Source organism: Electrophorus electricus, chromosome 13 (assembly GCF_041902795.1).
Source record: "Electrophorus electricus isolate QZ-2024a chromosome 13, ASM4190279v1, whole genome shotgun sequence".
In the NCBI taxonomy this organism is placed as follows: Eukaryota; Metazoa; Chordata; class Actinopteri; order Gymnotiformes; family Gymnotidae; genus Electrophorus; species Electrophorus electricus.
The window spans coordinates 25,935,279-25,952,066 of record NC_137509.1 but is presented as its reverse complement, the minus strand read 5'-3'; the positions used below and the strand labels follow the sequence as shown (position 1 = coordinate 25,952,066).

General features: G+C 31.2%; 1 pseudogene; it reads right to left on the bottom strand.

Annotated features, from left to right (window-relative positions):
- Positions 1 to 684: 684 nt before the first annotated feature.
- On the bottom strand, positions 685 to 805 carry LOC145645504 (5S ribosomal RNA; annotated as a pseudogene).
- Between the last annotated feature and the right edge of the window lie 15,983 nt (positions 806 to 16,788).

Sequence of the window (16,788 nt, the reverse complement as noted above, 5' to 3'; positions counted from 1 at the left end):
GTAAATTAAAGTGACGCAAGAGAAGCTTACAGCATCTCATAGTCCGAGGTGCTAAAAGATAGTTTTTTGATGAATCACTGCACTTCACATTCAGGCATGTGAGTTGGAGAGTAAATGAAAGTGATGCAAAAAAAACTTACAGCATCTGCTATTCCCAGGTGCTAACAAATAGTTTGATTTAATTATTCACTGCACTTCAAATTTGAGCATGATAGCTTGAACATAAATTTAAGGGATGCAATAAAATCTTACAGCACCTGCTATTCCCTGGTACTAAAATATTTCTATTTAATCTGTACACTTCACATACAAGCATGTCAGTTGCATATTAAATGAAAGTGATGCAAAAAAAACTTACAGCATCTGCTATTCCCAGGTGCTAACAGATAGGTTTTTTTAATTAATCACTGCACTTCACATCCTAGCATTTCATCTTGAAAGTAAATTAAAGTGATGCAAGAGAAGCTTACAGCATCTCATAGTCCAAGGTGCTAAAAGATAGTTTTTTGATGAATCACTGCACTTCACATTCAGGCATGTGAGTTGGAGAGTAAATGAAAGTGATGCAAAAAAAACTTACAGCATCTGCTATTCCCAGGTGCTAACAGATAGTTCTTTTTATTAATCACTGCACTTCACATTTGAGAATGTCAGCTTGAAAGTAAATTAAAGTGATGCAAGAAAAGCTTACAGCACATGGTATTCCTAGGTAGGGTCCCACCTCAGTACTATCCAGGCACAAACTTGCTTAGCTTCCAAGTTCAGATGAGATTGGAGGTGTGCTGAAGCTGGTACGGCCGTAAACCTTAAACACTTAGTCAAATTGCCTAATCATAGAAAATATGATCAAAGACCAATCTGACATTTTTTTTATTAATCCCTGCACTTGACATTCTAGAATGTTATCTTGAAAGTAAATTAAAATGATGCAATAAAAGCTTACAACATCTGGTATTCGCAGGCACTAACAGACAGTTTTTTTATTAATCACTGCACGTCACATTCAAGCATGTCAGTTGGAGAGTAAATTAAAGTGATGCAATAAAAACTTACAGCATCTGCTATTCCCAGGTGCTAACAGATAGTTTGATTTAATTATTCACTGCACTTCAAATTTGAGCATGATAGCTTGAACATAAATTTAAGGGATGCAATAAAATCTTACAGAACCTGCTATTCCCTGGTACTAAAAGATTTCTTTTTAATCTGTACACTTCACATACAAGCATGTCAGTTGCATATTAAATTAAAGTTATGCAAGAAAAACTTACAGCATCTGCTATTCCCAGGTGCTAACAGATAGTTTTTTTTAATTAATCACTGCTCTTCACATCCTAGCATGTCATCTTGAAAGTAAATTAAAGTGATGCAAGAGAAGCTTACAGCATCTCATAGTCCGAGGTGCTAAAAGATAGTTTTTTGATGAATCACTGCACTTCACATTCAGGCATGTGAGTTGGAGAGTAAATGAAAGTGATGCAAAAAAAACTTACAGCATCTGCTATTCCCAAGTGCTAACAGATAGTTTGATTTAATTATTCACTGCACTTCAAATTTGAGCTTGATAACTTGAACATAAATTTAAGGGATGCAATAAAATCTTACAGCACCTGCTATTCCCTGGTACTAAAATATTTCTATTTAATCTGTTTACTTCACATACAAGCATGTCAGTTGCATACTAAATTAAAGTGATGCAAGAAAAACTTACAGCATCTGCTATTCCCAGGTGCTAACAGATAGGTTTTTTTAATTAATCACTGCACTTCACATCCTAGCATGTCATCTTGAAAGTAAATTAAAGTGATGCAAGAAAAGCTTACAGCACCTGGTATTCCTAGGTAGGTTCCCAGCTCAGTACTAATCTGTACACAAAAAAATTTGTGTTTTACACTAAAAGGGAATGCATTATAAGAAGAATCTTTACTTTGAAACTCTGTTCTTTACCTTTTTCACACGATGAAACAGCTTTGTATTCAACTTAAACACTGTTTCAGGGCAAGAGATTGTGTTTTAGATTAAAAGGGATTGCATTATAAGAAGAATATTTACTTTGAATATCTGTTCTTTACCTTTTTCACACTATGAAACAGCTTTGAATTCAACTTAAACACTGTTTCAGGGCAAGAGATTGTGTTTTAGACTCAAAGGGAATGCATTATAAGAAGAATCTTTACTTTGAATATCTGTTCTTTACCTTTTTCACACTATGAAACAGCTTTGTATTCACCTTAAACACTGTTTCAGTGCAAGAGATTGTGTTTTAGACTAAAAGGTAATACATTATAAGAAGAATCTTTACTTTGAAACTCTGTTCTTTACCTTTTTCACACTATGAAACAGCTTTGTATTCACCTTAAACACTGTTTCAGGGCAAGAGATTGTGTTTTAGACTAAAAGGGAATGCATTATAAGAAGAATCTTTACTTTGAAACTCTGTTCTTTACCTTTTTCACACTATGAAACAGATTTGTATTCAGCTTAAACACTTTTTCAGGGCAAGAGATTGTGTTTTAGACTAAAAGGGAATGCATTATAAGAAGAATCTTTACTTACAAACTCTGTTCTTTAACTTTTTCACACTATGAAACAGCTTTATATTCAACTTAAACACTGTTTCAGGGCAAGTGATTGTGTTTTAGTCTAAAAGAGACTGCATTATAACAAGAATCTTTACTTTGAAACTCTGTTCTTTACCTTTTTCACACTATGAAACAGCTTTGTATTCACCTTAAATATTGTTTCAGGGCAAGAGATTGTGTTTTAGACTAAAAGAGACTTCATTATAAGAAGAATCTTTACTTTGAAACTCTGTTCTTTACCTTTTTCACACTATGAAACAGATTTGTATTCAGCTTAAACACTTTTTCAGGGCAAGATATTGTGTTTTAGACTAAAAGGGAATGCATTATAAGAAGAATCTTTACTTACAAACGCTGTTATTTAACTTTTTCACACTATGAAACAGCTTTATATTCAACTTAAACACTGTTTCAGGGCAAGTGATTGTGTTTTAGACTAAAAGAGACTGCATTATAACAAGAATCTTTACTTTGAAACTCTGTTCTTTACCTTTTTCACACTATGAAACAGCTTTGTATTCACCTTAAATATTGTTTCAGGGCAAGAGATTGTGTTTTAGACTAAAAGAGACTTCATTATAAGAAGAATCTTTACTTTGAAACTCTGTTCTTTACCGTTTTCACACTATGAAACAGCTTTGTATTCACCTTAAACAAGTTTCAAGGCAAGAGATTGTGTATTAGACTAAAAGGGAATGCATTATAAGAAGAATCTTTACTTAGAAACTCTGTTCTTTACCTTTTTCACACTATGAAACAGCTTTATATTCAACTTACAAACTGTTTCAGGGCAAGAGATTGTGTTTTAGACTAAAAGAGACTGCATTATAAGAAGAATCTTTACTTTCAAAGTCTGTTCTTTACCTTTTTCACACTATGAACCAGCTTTATATTCAACTAAAAACTGTTTCAGGGCAATAGATTGTGTTTTAGTCTAAAAGAGACTGCATTATAAGAAGAATCCTTACTTTCAAACTCTGTTCTTTACCTTTTTCACACTATGAAACAGCTTTGTATTCACCTTAAACACTGTTTCAGGGCAAGAGATTGTGTTTTAGACTATAAGAGACTGCATTATAAGAAGAATCTTTACTTTGAAACTTTAATCTTTACCTTTTTCACACTATGAAACAGCTTTGTATTCACCTTAAACAAGTTTCAAGGCAAGAGATTGTGTTTTAGACTAAAAGGGAATGCATTATAAGAAGAATCTTTACTTACAAACTCTGTTCTTTACCTTTTTCACACTATGAAACAGCTTTATATTCAACTAAAAATTGTTTCAGGGCAATAGATTGTGTTTTAGACTAAAAGAGACTGCATTATAAGAAGAATCTTTACTTTCAAACTCTGTTCTTTACCTTTTTAACACTATGAAACAGCTTTATATTCAACTAAAAACTGTTTCAGGGCAATAGATTGTGTTTTAGACTAAAAGAGACTGCATTATAAGAAGAATCTTTACTTTCAAAGTCTGTTCTTTACCTTTTTCACACTATGAAACAGCTTTGCATTCACCTTAAACAAGTTTCAAGGCAAGAGATTGTGTTTTAGACTAAAAGGGAATGCATTATAAGAAGAATCTTTACTTAGAATCTCTGTTCTTTACCTTTTTCACACTATGAAACAGCTTTTTATTCAACTTAAAAACTGTTTCAGGGCAATAGATTGTGTTTTAGACTAAAAGAGACTGCATTATAAGAAGAATCTTTACTTTCAAAGTCTGTTCTTTACCTTTTTCACACTATGAAAACATTATATTAAACTAAAAACTGTTTCAGGGCAATAGATTGTGTTTTAGACTAAAAGAGACTGCATTATAAGAAGAATCTTTACTTTCAAAGTCTGTTCTTTACCTTTTTCACACTATGAAACAGCTTTGTATTCACCTTAAACATTGTTTCAGGGCAAGAGATTGTGTTTTAGACTAAAAGAGACTGCATTATAAGAAGAATCTTTACTTTGAAACTGTTTTTTACCTTTTTACACTATGAAACAGCCTTGCATTCACCTTAAACAAGTTTCAAGGCAAGAGATTGTGTTTTAGACTAAAAGGGAATGCATTATAAGAAGAATCTTTACTTAGAATCTCTGTTCTTTACCTTTTTCACAGTATGAAACAGCTTTCTATTCACCTTAAACACTGTTTCAGGGCAAGAGATTGTGTTTTAGACTAAAAGAGACTTCATTATAAGAAGAATCTTTACTTTGAAACTCTGTTCTTTACCTTTTTCACACTATTAAACAGCTTTGTATTCCCCTTAAACACTGTTTCAGGGCAAGAGATTGTGTTTTACACTAAAAGGGAATGCATTATAAGAAGAATCCTTACTTTGAAACTCTGTTCTTTACCTTTTTCACACTATGAAACAGCTTTCTATTCACCTAAAACACTGTTTCAGGGCAAGAGATTGTATTTTAGACTAAAAGGGAATGCATTATAAGAAGAATCTTTACTTAGAATCTCTGTTCTTTACTTTTTTCACACTATGAAACAGCTTTGTATTCACCTTAAACACTGTTTCAGTGCAAGAGATTGTGTTTTAGACTAAAAGGTAATACATTATAAGAAGAATCTTTACTTTGAAACTCTGTTCTTTACATTTTTCACACTATGAAACAGCTTTGTATTCACCTTAAAAACTGTTTCAAGGCAAGAGATTGTGTTTTAGACTAAAAGGGAATACATTATAAGAAGAATCTTTACTTAGAAACTCTGTTCTTTACCTTTTTCACACTATGAAACAGCTTTGTATTCACCTTAAACAAGTTTCAAGGCAAGAGATTGTGTTTTAGACTAAAAGGGAATGCATTATAAGAAGAATCTTTACTTAGAAACTCTGTTCTTTACCTTTTTCACACTATGAAACAGCTTTATATTCAACTTACAAACTGTTTCAGGGCAATAGGTTGTGTTTTAGACTAAAAGAGACTGCATTATAAGAAGAATCTTTACTTTCAAAGTCTGTTCTTTACCTTTTTCACACTATGAAACAGCTTTATATTCAACTAAAAACTGTTTCAGGGCAATAGATTGTGTTTTAGACTAAAAGAGACTGCATTATAAGAAGAATCTTTACTTTGAAACTCTAATCTTTACCTTTTTCACACTATGAAACAGCTTTGTATTCACCTTAAACAAGTTTCAAGGCAAGAGATTGTGTTTTAGACTAAAAGGGAATGCATTATAAGAAGAATCCTTACTTTGAAACTCTGTTCTTTACCTTTTTCACACTATGAAACAGCTTTCTATTCACCTAAAACACTGTTTCAGGGCAAGAGATTGTATTTTAGACTAAAAGGGAATGCATTATAAGAAGAATCTTTACTTAGAATCTCTGTTCTTTACTTTTTTCACACTATGAAACAGCTTTGTATTCACCTTAAAAACTGTTTCAAGGCAAGAGATTGTGTATTAGACTAAAAGGGAATGCATTATAAGAAGAATCTTTACTTAGAAACTCTGTTCTTTACCTTTTTCACACTATGAAACAGCTTTATATTCAACTTACAAACTGTTTCAGGGCAAGAGATTGTGTTTTAGACTAAAAGAGACTGCATTATAAGAAGAATCTTTACTTTCAAAGTCTGTTCTTTACCTTTTTCACACTATGAACCAGCTTTATATTCAACTAAAAACTGTTTCAGGGCAATAGATTGTGTTTTAGTCTAAAAGAGACTGCATTATAAGAAGAATCCTTACTTTCAAACTCTGTTCTTTACCTTTTTCACACTATGAAACAGCTTTGTATTCACCTTAAACACTGTTTCAGGGCAAGAGATTGTGTTTTAGACTATAAGAGACTGCATTATAAGAAGAATCTTTACTTTGAAACTTTAATCTTTACCTTTTTCACACTATGAAACAGCTTTGTATTCACCTTAAACAAGTTTCAAGGCAAGAGATTGTGTTTTAGACTAAAAGGGAATGCATTATAAGAAGAATCTTTACTTACAAACTCTGTTCTTTACCTTTTTCACACTATGAAACAGCTTTATATTCAACTAAAAATTGTTTCAGGGCAATAGATTGTGTTTTAGACTAAAAGAGACTGCATTATAAGAAGAATCTTTACTTTCAAACTCTGTTCTTTACCTTTTTAACACTATGAAACAGCTTTATATTCAACTAAAAACTGTTTCAGGGCAATAGATTGTGTTTTAGACTAAAAGAGACTGCATTATAAGAAGAATCTTTACTTTCAAAGTCTGTTCTTTACCTTTTTCACACTATGAAACAGCTTTGCATTCACCTTAAACAAGTTTCAAGGCAAGAGATTGTGTTTTAGACTAAAAGGGAATGCATTATAAGAAGAATCTTTACTTAGAATCTCTGTTCTTTACCTTTTTCACACTATGAAACAGCTTTTTATTCAACTTAAAAACTGTTTCAGGGCAATAGATTGTGTTTTAGACTAAAAGAGACTGCATTATAAGAAGAATCTTTACTTTCAAAGTCTGTTCTTTACCTTTTTCACACTATGAAAACATTATATTAAACTAAAAACTGTTTCAGGGCAATAGATTGTGTTTTAGACTAAAAGAGACTGCATTATAAGAAGAATCTTTACTTTCAAAGTCTGTTCTTTACCTTTTTCACACTATGAAACAGCTTTGTATTCACCTTAAACATTGTTTCAGGGCAAGAGATTGTGTTTTAGACTAAAAGAGACTGCATTATAAGAAGAATCTTTACTTTGAAACTGTTTTTTACCTTTTTACACTATGAAACAGCCTTGCATTCACCTTAAACAAGTTTCAAGGCAAGAGATTGTGTTTTAGACTAAAAGGGAATGCATTATAAGAAGAATCTTTACTTAGAATCTCTGTTCTTTACCTTTTTCACAGTATGAAACAGCTTTCTATTCACCTTAAACACTGTTTCAGGGCAAGAGATTGTGTTTTAGACTAAAAGAGACTTCATTATAAGAAGAATCTTTACTTTGAAACTCTGTTCTTTACCTTTTTCACACTATTAAACAGCTTTGTATTCCCCTTAAACACTGTTTCAGGGCAAGAGATTGTGTTTTACACTAAAAGGGAATGCATTATAAGAAGAATCCTTACTTTGAAACTCTGTTCTTTACCTTTTTCACACTATGAAACAGCTTTCTATTCACCTAAAACACTGTTTCAGGGCAAGAGATTGTATTTTAGACTAAAAGGGAATGCATTATAAGAAGAATCTTTACTTAGAATCTCTGTTCTTTACTTTTTTCACACTATGAAACAGCTTTGTATTCACCTTAAACACTGTTTCAGTGCAAGAGATTGTGTTTTAGACTAAAAGGTAATACATTATAAGAAGAATCTTTACTTTGAAACTCTGTTCTTTACATTTTTCACACTATGAAACAGCTTTGTATTCACCTTAAAAACTGTTTCAAGGCAAGAGATTGTGTTTTAGACTAAAAGGGAATACATTATAAGAAGAATCTTTACTTAGAAACTCTGTTCTTTACCTTTTTCACACTATGAAACAGCTTTGTATTCACCTTAAACAAGTTTCAAGGCAAGAGATTGTGTTTTAGACTAAAAGGGAATGCATTATAAGAAGAATCTTTACTTAGAAACTCTGTTCTTTACCTTTTTCACACTATGAAACAGCTTTATATTCAACTTACAAACTGTTTCAGGGCAATAGGTTGTGTTTTAGACTAAAAGAGACTGCATTATAAGAAGAATCTTTACTTTCAAAGTCTGTTCTTTACCTTTTTCACACTATGAAACAGCTTTATATTCAACTAAAAACTGTTTCAGGGCAATAGATTGTGTTTTAGACTAAAAGAGACTGCATTATAAGAAGAATCTTTACTTTGAAACTCTAATCTTTACCTTTTTCACACTATGAAACAGCTTTGTATTCACCTTAAACAAGTTTCAAGGCAAGAGATTGTGTTTTAGACTAAAAGGGAATGCATTATAAGAAGAATCCTTACTTTGAAACTCTGTTCTTTACCTTTTTCACACTATGAAACAGCTTTCTATTCACCTAAAACACTGTTTCAGGGCAAGAGATTGTATTTTAGACTAAAAGGGAATGCATTATAAGAAGAATCTTTACTTAGAATCTCTGTTCTTTACTTTTTTCACACTATGAAACAGCTTTGTATTCACCTTAAAAACTGTTTCAAGGCAAGAGATTGTGTTTTAGACTAAAAGGGAATGCATTATAAGAAGAATCTTTACTTTCAAAGTCTGTTCTTTACCTTTTTCACACTATGAAACAGCTTTATATTCAACTAAAAACTGTTTCAGGGCAATAGATTGTGTTTTAGACTAAAAGAGACTGCATTATAAGAATAATCCTTACTTTCAAACTCTGTTCTTTACCTTTTTCACACTATGAAACAGCTTTGTATTCACCTTAAACACTGTTTCAGGGCAAGAGATTGTGTTTTAGACTATAAGAGACTGCATTATAAGAAGAATCTTTACTTTGAAACTTTAATCTTTACCTTTTTCACACTATGAAACAGCTTTGTATTCACCTTAAACAAGTTTCAAGGCAAGAGATTGTGTTTTAGACTAAAAGGGAATGCATTATAAGAAGAATCTTTACATACAAACTCTGTTCTTTACCTTTTTCACACTATGAAACAGCTTTATATTCAACTAAAAATTGTTTCAGGGCAATAGATTGTGTTTTAGACTAAAAGAGACTGCATTATAAGAAGAATCTTTACTTTCAAACTCTGTTCTTTACCTTTTTAACACTATGAAACAGCTTTATATTCAACTAAAAACTGTTTCAGGGCAATAGATTGTGTTTTAGACTAAAAGAGACTGCATTATAAGAAGAATCTTTACTTTCAAAGTCTGTTCTTTACCTTTTTCACACTATGAAACAGCTTTGCATTCACCTTAAACAAGTTTCAAGGCAAGAGATTGTGTTTTAGACTAAAAGGGAATGCATTATAAGAAGAATCTTTACTTAGAATCTCTGTTCTTTACCTTTTTCACACTATGAAACAGCTTTTTATTCAACTTAAAAACTGTTTCAGGGCAATAGATTGTGTTTTAGACTAAAAGAGACTGCATTATAAGAAGAATCTTTACTTTCAAAGTCTGTTCTTTACCTTTTTCACACTATGAAAACATTATATTCAACTAAAAACTGTTTCAGGGCAATAGATTGTGTTTTAGACTAAAAGAGACTGCATTATAAGAAGAATCTTTACTTTCAAAGTCTGTTCTTTACCTTTTTCACACTATGAAACAGCTTTGTATTCACCTTAAACATTGTTTCAGGGCAAGAGATTGTGTTTTAGACTAAAAGAGACTGCATTATAAGAAGAATCTTTACTTTGAAACTGTTTTTTACCTTTTTACACTATGAAACAGCCTTGCATTCACCTTAAACAAGTTTCAAGGCAAGAGATTGTGTTTTAGACTAAAAGGGAATGCATTATAAGAAGAATCTTTACTTAGAATCTCTGTTCTTTACCTTTTTCACAGTATGAAACAGCTTTCTATTCACCTTAAACACTGTTTCAGGGCAAGAGATTGTGTTTTAGACTAAAAGAGACTTCATTATAAGAAGAATCTTTACTTTGAAACTCTGTTCTTTACCTTTTTCACACTATGAAACAGCTTTGTATTCCCCTTAAACACTGTTTCAGGGCAAGAGATTGTGTTTTACACTAAAAGGGAATGCATTATAAGAAGAATCCTTACTTTGAAACTCTGTTCTTTACCTTTTTCACACTATGAAACAGCTTTCTATTCACCTAAAACACTGTTTCAGGGCAAGAGATTGTATTTTAGACTAAAAGGGAATGCATTATAAGAAGAATCTTTACTTAGAATCTCTGTTCTTTACTTTTTTCACACTATGAAACAGCTTTGTATTCACCTTAAACACTGTTTCAGTGCAAGAGATTGTGTTTTAGACTAAAAGGTAATACATTATAAGAAGAATCTTTACTTTGAAACTCTGTTTTTTACCTTTTTCACACTATGAAACAGCTTTATATTCAACTAAAAATTGTTTCAGGGCAATAGATTGTGTATTAGACTAAAAGAGACTGCATTATAAGAAGAATCTTTACTTTTAAACTCTGTTTTTTACCTTTTTCACACTATGAAACAGCTTTGTATTCACCTTAAACAAGTTTCAAGGCAAGAGATTGTGTTTTAGACTAAAAGGGAATGCATTATAAGAAGAATCTTTACTTAGAAACTCTGTTCTTTACCTTTTTCACACTATGAAACAGCTTTATATTCAACTAAAAATTGTTTCAGGGCAATAGATTGTGTTTTAGACTAAAAGAGACTGCATTATAAGAAGAATCTTTACTTTCAAACTCTGTTCTTTACCTTTTTCACACTATGAAACAGCTTTGTATTCACCTTAAACATTGTTTCAGGGCAAGAGATTGTGTTTTAGACTAAAAGAGACTACATTATAAGAAGAATCCTTACTTTGAAACTCTGTTTTTTACCTTTTTCACACTATGAAACAGCTTTGTATTCACCTTAAACAAGTTTCAAGGCAAGAGATTGTGTTTTAGACTAAAAGGGAATGCATTATAAGAAGAATCTTTACTTAGAAACTCTATTCTTTACCTTTTTCACACTTTGAAAGAGCTTTATATTCAACTTAAAAACTGTTTCAGGGCAAGAGATTGTGTTTTACACTAAAAGGGAATGCATTATAAGAAGAATCTTTACTTTTAAAGTCTGTTCTTTACCTTTTTCACACTATGAAACAACTTTATATTCAACTAAAAACTGTTTCAAGGCAAGAGATTGTGTTTTAGACTAAAAGGGAATGCATTATAAGAAGAATCTTTACTTAGAAACTCTGTTCTTTACCTTTTTCACACTATGAAACAGCTTTATATTCAACTTACAAACTGTTTCAGGGCAATAGGTTGTGTTTTAGACTAAAAGAGACTGCATTATAAGAAGAATCTTTACTTTCAAAGTCTGTTCTTTACCTTTTTCACACTATGAAACAGCTTTATATTCAACTAAAAACTGTTTCAGGGCAATAGATTGTGTTTTAGACTAAAAGAGACTGCATTATAAGAAGAATCTTTACTTTGAAACTCTAATCTTTACCTTTTTCACACTATGAAACAGCTTTGTATTCACCTTAAACAAGTTTCAAGGCAAGAGATTGTGTTTTAGACTAAAAGGGAATGCATTATAAGAAGAATCCTTACTTTGAAACTCTGTTCTTTACCTTTTTCACACTATGAAACAGCTTTCTATTCACCTAAAACACTGTTTCAGGGCAAGAGATTGTATTTTAGACTAAAAGGGAATGCATTATAAGAAGAATCTTTACTTAGAATCTCTGTTCTTTACTTTTTTCACACTATGAAACAGCTTTGTATTCACCTTAAAAACTGTTTCAAGGCAAGAGATTGTGTTTTAGACTAAAAGGGAATGCATTATAAGAAGAATCTTTACTTTCAAAGTCTGTTCTTTACCTTTTTCACACTATGAAACAGCTTTATATTCAACTAAAAACTGTTTCAGGGCAATAGATTGTGTTTTAGACTAAAAGAGACTGCATTATAAGAATAATCCTTACTTTCAAACTCTGTTCTTTACCTTTTTCACACTATGAAACAGCTTTGTATTCACCTTAAACACTGTTTCAGGGCAAGAGATTGTGTTTTAGACTATAAGAGACTGCATTATAAGAAGAATCTTTACTTTGAAACTTTAATCTTTACCTTTTTCACACTATGAAACAGCTTTGTATTCACCTTAAACAAGTTTCAAGGCAAGAGATTGTGTTTTAGACTAAAAGGGAATGCATTATAAGAAGAATCTTTACATACAAACTCTGTTCTTTACCTTTTTCACACTATGAAACAGCTTTATATTCAACTAAAAATTGTTTCAGGGCAATAGATTGTGTTTTAGACTAAAAGAGACTGCATTATAAGAAGAATCTTTACTTTCAAACTCTGTTCTTTACCTTTTTAACACTATGAAACAGCTTTATATTCAACTAAAAACTGTTTCAGGGCAATAGATTGTGTTTTAGACTAAAAGAGACTGCATTATAAGAAGAATCTTTACTTTCAAAGTCTGTTCTTTACCTTTTTCACACTATGAAACAGCTTTGCATTCACCTTAAACAAGTTTCAAGGCAAGAGATTGTGTTTTAGACTAAAAGGGAATGCATTATAAGAAGAATCTTTACTTAGAATCTCTGTTCTTTACCTTTTTCACACTATGAAACAGCTTTTTATTCAACTTAAAAACTGTTTCAGGGCAATAGATTGTGTTTTAGACTAAAAGAGACTGCATTATAAGAAGAATCTTTACTTTCAAAGTCTGTTCTTTACCTTTTTCACACTATGAAAACATTATATTCAACTAAAAACTGTTTCAGGGCAATAGATTGTGTTTTAGACTAAAAGAGACTGCATTATAAGAAGAATCTTTACTTTCAAAGTCTGTTCTTTACCTTTTTCACACTATGAAACAGCTTTGTATTCACCTTAAACATTGTTTCAGGGCAAGAGATTGTGTTTTAGACTAAAAGAGACTGCATTATAAGAAGAATCTTTACTTTGAAACTGTTTTTTACCTTTTTACACTATGAAACAGCCTTGCATTCACCTTAAACAAGTTTCAAGGCAAGAGATTGTGTTTTAGACTAAAAGGGAATGCATTATAAGAAGAATCTTTACTTAGAATCTCTGTTCTTTACCTTTTTCACAGTATGAAACAGCTTTCTATTCACCTTAAACACTGTTTCAGGGCAAGAGATTGTGTTTTAGACTAAAAGAGACTTCATTATAAGAAGAATCTTTACTTTGAAACTCTGTTCTTTACCTTTTTCACACTATGAAACAGCTTTGTATTCCCCTTAAACACTGTTTCAGGGCAAGAGATTGTGTTTTACACTAAAAGGGAATGCATTATAAGAAGAATCCTTACTTTGAAACTCTGTTCTTTACCTTTTTCACACTATGAAACAGCTTTCTATTCACCTAAAACACTGTTTCAGGGCAAGAGATTGTATTTTAGACTAAAAGGGAATGCATTATAAGAAGAATCTTTACTTAGAATCTCTGTTCTTTACTTTTTTCACACTATGAAACAGCTTTGTATTCACCTTAAACACTGTTTCAGTGCAAGAGATTGTGTTTTAGACTAAAAGGTAATACATTATAAGAAGAATCTTTACTTTGAAACTCTGTTTTTTACCTTTTTCACACTATGAAACAGCTTTATATTCAACTAAAAATTGTTTCAGGGCAATAGATTGTGTATTAGACTAAAAGAGACTGCATTATAAGAAGAATCTTTACTTTTAAACTCTGTTTTTTACCTTTTTCACACTATGAAACAGCTTTGTATTCACCTTAAACAAGTTTCAAGGCAAGAGATTGTGTTTTAGACTAAAAGGGAATGCATTATAAGAAGAATCTTTACTTAGAAACTCTGTTCTTTACCTTTTTCACACTATGAAACAGCTTTATATTCAACTAAAAATTGTTTCAGGGCAATAGATTGTGTTTTAGACTAAAAGAGACTGCATTATAAGAAGAATCTTTACTTTCAAACTCTGTTCTTTACCTTTTTCACACTATGAAACAGCTTTGTATTCACCTTAAACATTGTTTCAGGGCAAGAGATTGTGTTTTAGACTAAAAGAGACTACATTATAAGAAGAATCCTTACTTTGAAACTCTGTTTTTTACCTTTTTCACACTATGAAACAGCTTTGTATTCACCTTAAACAAGTTTCAAGGCAAGAGATTGTGTTTTAGACTAAAAGGGAATGCATTATAAGAAGAATCTTTACTTAGAAACTCTATTCTTTACCTTTTTCACACTTTGAAAGAGCTTTATATTCAACTTAAAAACTGTTTCAGGGCAAGAGATTGTGTTTTACACTAAAAGGGAATGCATTATAAGAAGAATCTTTACTTTTAAAGTCTGTTCTTTACCTTTTTCACACTATGAAACAACTTTATATTCAACTAAAAACTGTTTCAGGGCAATAGATTGTGTTTTAGACTAAAAGAGACTGCATTATAAGAAGAATCTTTACTTTCAAAGTCTGTTCTTTACCTTTTTCACACTATGAAACAGCTTTGTATTCACCTTAAACATTGTTTCAGGGCAAGAGATTGTGTTTTAGACTAAAAGAGACTGCATTATAAGAAGAATCTTTACTTTGAAACTCTGTTCTTTACTTTTTTCACACTATGAAACAGCTTTGTATTCACCTTAAACACTGTTTCAGGGCAAGAGATTGTGTTTTACACTAAAAGGGAATGCATTATAAGAAGAATCCTTACTTTGAAACTCTGTTCTTTACCTTTTTCACACTATGAAACAGCTTTCTATTCACCTTAAACACTGTTTCAGGGCAAGAGATTGTATTTTAGACTAAAAGGGAATGCATTATAAGAAGAATCTTTACTTAGAATCTCTGTTCTTTACTTTTTTCACACTATGAAACAGCTTTGTATTCACCTTAAACACTGTTTCAGGGCAAGAGATTGTATTTTAGACTAAAAGGGAATGCATTATAAGAAGAATCTTTACTTAGAATCTCTGTTCTTTACTTTTTTCACACTATGAAACAGCTTTGTATTCACCTTAAACACTGTTTCAGTGCAAGAGATTGTGTTTTAGACTAAAAGGTAATACATTATAAGAAGAATCTTTACTTTGAAACTCTGTTTTTTACCTTTTTCACACTATGAAACAGCTTTATATTCAACTAAAAATTGTTTCAGGGCAATAGATTGTGTATTAGACTAAAAGAGACTGCATTATAAGAAGAATCTTTACTTTGAAACTCTGTTTTTTACCTTTTTCACACTATGAAACAGCTTTGTATTCACCTTAAACAAGTTTCAAGGCAAGAGATTGTGTTTTAGACTAAAAGGGAATGCATTATAAGAAGAATCTTTACTTAGAAACTCTGTTCTTTACCTTTTTCACACTATGAAACAGCTTTATATTCAACTAAAAATTGTTTCAGGGCAATAGATTGTGTTTTAGACTAAAAGAGACTGCATTATAAGAAGAATCTTTACTTTCAAACTCTGTTCTTTACCTTTTTCACACTATGAAACAGCTTTGTATTCACCTTAAACATTGTTTCAGGGCAAGAGATTGTGTTTTAGACTAAAAGAGACTACATTATAAGAAGAATCTTTACTTTGAAACTCTGTTTTTTACCTTTTTCACACTATGAAACAGCTTTGTATTCACCTTAAACAAGTTTCAAGGCAAGAGATTGTGTTTTAGACTAAAAGGGAATGCATTATAAGAAGAATCTTTACTTAGAAACTCTATTCTTTACCTTTTTCACACTTTGAAACAGCTTTATATTCAACTTAAAAACTGTTTCAGGGCAAGAGATTGTGTTTTACACTAAAAGGGAATGCATTATAAGAAGAATCTTTACTTTTAAAGTCTGTTCTTTACCTTTTTCACACTATGAAACAACTTTATATTCAACTAAAAACTGTTTCAGGGCAATAGATTGTGTTTTAGACTAAAAGAGACTGCATTATAAGAAGAATCTTTACTTTCAAAGTCTGTTCTTTACCTTTTTCACACTATGAAACAGCTTTGTATTCACCTTAAACATTGTTTCAGGGCAAGAGATTGTGTTTTAGACTAAAAGAGACTGCATTATAAGAAGAATCTTTACTTTGAAACTCTGTTCTTTACTTTTTTCACACTATGAAACAGCTTTGTATTCACCTTAAACACTGTTTCAGGGCAAGAGATTGTGTTTTACACTAAAAGGGAATGCATTATAAGAAGAATCCTTACTTTGAAACTCTGTTCTTTACCTTTTTCACACTATGAAACAGCTTTCTATTCACCTTAAACACTGTTTCAGGGCAAGAGATTGTATTTTAGACTAAAAGGGAATGCATTATAAGAAGAATCTTTACTTAGAATCTCTGTTCTTTACTTTTTTCACACTATGAAACAGCTTTGTATTCACCTTAAACACTGTTTCAGTGCAAGAGATTGTGTTTTAGACTAAAATGTAATACATTATAAGAAGAATCTTTACTTTGAAACTCTGTTCTTTACATTTTTCACACTATGAAACAGCTTTGTATTCACCTTAAACACTGTTTCAAGGCAAGAGATTGTGTTTTAGACTAAAAGGGAATGCATTATAAGAAGAATCTTTACTTAGAAACTCTGTTCTTTACCTTTTTCACACTATGAAACAGCTTTGTATTCACCTTAA